Here is a 4876-nt window from a genome sequence, read left to right as displayed (position 1 = left end):
TAGACTGAGGACACGGGAAGCAATGGGTATCCCCCCCACCCACCCTCCCCTTCCTATTCCCACTCTTACTCTCTGTTTCCATACTCGCGCTCCCCACATAGCCCCTGGAGGGTCACGGGAGCGGTGAGCTTTCCTCTTTTATTTCCGGTTTCTCTAACCAACAAAAGGAGAAAATCTGTATTAGGCTGTATTATCGTTTGTTTCATGTATACTGTGAATTATCTAAATGCCTAATAAAAAATTTTGGAAAAAAAAAAAATGGATGATAACATGTAACAAACTTCAATCAATTCCTAGGACTTCTAGAACTCTACACTGAGTTTCTAAACAGATGTCTCTTAAAAAGCAGGTTCTTGAGGCTGGAGCTCACCAGCCGTCTCAACCAGATCAACAGAGAGGGTTCTCCACTTGTTTAAAGTTACAAGGGGGTAATAAATCAAATGGGATTCAAAAAGATCATGACACCGAAATGACCAAGTGGCATAAATGTCAACAAACTATATAATGTTGATGCAAGGATGGTAATGAATGTATAAGTGGGGCCCTGGCATATGCTGGGTACTGCACTTCTATTACTGTTTGAATTTGCTTGCAATATCCCAACTTTAAAATATTGTATTTACAGAATATTTTTGAGTGACGATCTATTCCTTCAGATTAAAAAACAAAGACACATTTATCGTCACTACTGGATATATAACGTGGATTTAAATTTACAGTAAGTACATTAGAGAGATGCTGTGGATTCAGTACACCGGAAAACTAATGGTCATCATTATATAATAACCATACAGAGCCCCCTCTCTATTCTTGTATACACATATGTATTTACCCATGTGGTACTGTATGTGATAAATCCTTCAGTCGTGCAGTGGGATCAGCGTAGAATTAAATCACAGCTTTGAACTTTCTAATGAGAAACTGAAACTCAGAAACAAACTCCTATGACCTAAAGCAGGGGTGGCCCACTCCAGTCCTCAAGGGCCACCAACAGGTCTGGTGGCTCAATCAGTGGCTCGGTCAGAACGGCTGACTGCGCCACCGGTGCTGAAGCAGGGATGTCCTAAAAACCTGACCTGTTGGTGGCCGTTGAGGACTAGAGCTAGCCACCCCTGACCTAAATGGTATAAGCACATCTCATTTTCATGGCTCTGGCCGGCTGCAATTTTCATTGTTTTTCGTTAGATCAGCAGGGCCTCTTAAAAACGAACCCCTTCTACCGTGACCCAGATGCGTATAAACACCAATGTCTTCAGCCCGCCCGCTTACATGAATCCAAAGCAGCGAGGCATGAAAGGGTTACTCATTCATTCGGAAACCAGTTCCCTGTTTGAGTTTGACCTCCGGCCCTAACTTTAGCACTGTAATTGCATGTACTATTTTTATCTAGCTATAAATCACTTAACGAGTTTATATTGTGTATAAACGTTTACTGGAGTACTAGACCCTGATTTCATGGTATATTCCAAGTGTTTGCTGTGTCTAACTCACTATACTAATTATTCTCCTTGTAAATAGAAGCTGTTGTTCTGTCTGGTTTTTTAAAGCCTTACCCCTTACTCAGAAGCCCTATAAATATATATTTTTATACCTAAATGCTGTAATTTGATCCTTTCCTAAATATCAGTTGTGTAGTCTTAGTTTTGGCTTTGGAGTTCTAACTGTTAATTATCATTACATACACATTCCGATGTATATTCTATATAAAAATGATGTATCCTTTTTGTTCCCAAAAATAAATACAGTACTTGAACAGGGTATCATGTGACCTGCTGAATGTGCTGCTGAAAGCTTGTCTGTTTCCTGTAAAAGTGATGCACAGAAGAGTAACACATTATTGCGTGTCTGTGTGCCAATGTATAAGCGGTTTTTAAAGAACCAAACCGTGAAAAATCATATGTTTTTTTTTTAAATAAATCAGTTCTCTTGTATTAGATAATACTCTGCATTTTTTTTAACTCCACATTTGTAATGATTTTAATGCACTGATCATTCTTTGCGTGCACAACAACCATTTAGAAACTCAAATCCACATCCTCTTTTGCAACAGGCTCTGACACACACCTTTTTAATCTTTGCCCTTTGGCAACAAAGTATCACAAACAGATCTGTTGCTTTGGTCCAAACAGCAGACATAGTTATTACAAAGTATAAAACACTATTGTTACAACTTTCAGAGTAATAGACAGTCTGTTGTTTGGAACATAGCAACAGATCTATTACATATCAGCTGCAGCATTTCACAGACTGCAGCATTTCACAGACTGCAGCACAAAGTTAGAAGGCAGCCATTATGTTAGGCACACAATCAGGATTTTAACAGATTTATAAAGGAGCACCAAACAATTGCCAGCTTAGGTAAGAATGTAGAATTATACATTGTCACACGCTTTACATATAAAAATAATAAGAAGAAAGGGGGGAAGTAGTATTGCTGCTTTAATATGTTGAGCAGCAACTTTATATTCACGAAGATAAAATAACGCTGGAGGTGGAGTTAGAGGCGGAGTTTGGCTCACATATGGATAATGAAATTGCACGTATGTGCCACTTTTGGGCTTCAAAAGTGCGTTGAAATTGCAAAATGTTCCTGGTTTAAAAGACACGTGCAAGTAGATACTAATTATTCTTCTTACAAACATCGTTAACAACGGCAGTCTTTTTTAACTCATTCGCAACCAGAGGGTCATGCAAAGCAATGTGTCAGTGCTCGGTTCTACCAGGTGCCGCCGAGCGGCAGCGTGACCCGGTGATGTCACCCTGGGCTGCCGCCGAGCGGCATCTCGATCACAGAGAGAGACGGGAGAAAAGAGATGCAGAGGAGACAAGCAGGCGTGGCGGATGAATGGCGGAGGCGTGGCGGATGAATGGCGGAGGCGTGGCGGATGAATGGCGGAGGCGTGGCGGATGAATGGCGGAGGCGTGGCGGATGAATGGCGGAGGCGTGGCGGATGAATGGCGGAGGCCATGAGCGGTTCCCCCTCATTCGCTGAACCGTCGCCGTCCAAAAACATATTTGGAAAATCTCTTCAAGAGACGGCTGCCCTCAGCGCCAGGCGGCGCGCTGGTATGTAAACCTTCATCCATTTTCAGCAATTTGTGTGCAAGCCGCGTGGCGTCGCTGGCGATTTCTAGTATAATCACAGCCTTACAGTGCCCCCTGGTCACCATACATAGGAAATACTTCTATATGAATATTTCTATGGGGTTTCCCAGCCCTGTATTCGATCAGGATAACAAAAATATATATATTATTAATCACGCACATACAGATTGTCTTGAAAAACAGCGCGCTCCAAAGTCAATATAGTCAAGTCCAAGGATACAAGGGTTTGGCTCCACGCAGATTCATCCACAGCCCGCCGTTGGATACAACCCGTGGACCGATTTGTATAAATTCAATCCGCGGATTCAGCGATCGGTTGGCGGATTCCGCGGAGCGTTTTGTTAATAACAAAAAAAAAAACAAATCTGCAAAACGCGAATCGCCCTTTTTTGAGATTGATCCGCTGAAATCCGTGGACCAAAGGAACCGCCCGACCCTCTGCGGATCCAAATCCGCCCGTCCCTGCCAATTACCCTTTTCTACGTTAAAAAAATAAAATAAATCTACATTAAATAGGAAATACACCAACAAGCGAATAATAAGGATTAAGCGAGTTTATTATTGCATTAAGGTCTCTTTTTTTTGAGCGCCGCTCCGATATCATTGACTGTCCTTGAAGCGGCGCGGCTTGCGGTGACGCCGCCGGATCAGCTCTTTCGAAGAAATATCGAGGAGAGAAATGGTGAGATCAATCCCTTTTTCTGTATGATATTACGCACAACAAGTCAGAGGGACCTTGGGCTAAGCACCATTGAAATATCTATATCAGTTCATAATATCCTTGAGACATGTACTAAGCCCAAATCCCCATCCTGCTCTTTCAAGGACACTTAGTTGCGAGCTCGCTTGATATTTATAGGAAACTAAACTTCCAGTTCAGTTGATCAAAGCAACCAATAACCGCGGCTATGTAATTAATATGTATCCCAGAAGGCTAGTGCAATTACTGAAGTGTGAAATAGCTCAACTCCTTAATGAGTTCTCTGGTTCTGTTAGGTCACGGGCTCATGGCAGGTTGCCGTCTGCTGGGATTAATAATGGAAACTTGGAGTAAATAAACTGCCTGTTTAACTGTTCTGTGGTGGGAAATCACATCATAAGTTGGTGCGGAGATATAAATAGAAGGTGTGGAGTTGTACGTTGCGTTCTTTCTGCTTACCCAGTAGTTAGAAATGAATACAAGTTAAGATTCTGGTAATGTTCTCGGCCCCAAAACACGTGTAACGCATTTTTTTTTTCCTCTCGGTAATAAATAATTTACCGGGGCAGGATTTGTGTGGATCTATTTTTAATGCAAGCATCAGAGATCGCCTGAACGAACCATAGTACTTCACCGCCTGGAGCTGAATGTGGTCACTAGGTGCGTGGAATGAAAAAAAATCTCTGCAAGTATACAATAGGGGGGAGGAGGTGGTAGGGGGAGGAGGAGGTGGTGGAGGGGGGGGGGGGTCATTATTCAGTGTGAAAGTGTGGCCTAAATACTAAAAATTATTCAGCTGCACATCCTAGAATAGTGTAACCATTGTTCTGCCCCCTTCATCACACGGATTCCCCGGAGATAGGACTTCTGCTGTTCCTTGTGAAATGTGTCTTCTCTGTTGACCACTACAGTCCATCCACAGGTTTACTATCACTCAGGTAACCCCCATACCCTATATCGGAGGTTCGCAATCAGAAACCAGAGGCTGCCTGTGGTCCTTAAGTTGAACTCTCTTCTTTTTGTGTACAGTTTCTTATTGTGACTTCCCATATGGGCTGGAAGAGGCGCAT

This window comes from Ascaphus truei, chromosome 15 (assembly GCF_040206685.1).
Source record: "Ascaphus truei isolate aAscTru1 chromosome 15, aAscTru1.hap1, whole genome shotgun sequence".
In the NCBI taxonomy this organism is placed as follows: Eukaryota; Metazoa; Chordata; class Amphibia; order Anura; family Ascaphidae; genus Ascaphus; species Ascaphus truei.
Note: the sequence above shows the minus strand (reverse complement) of the source record.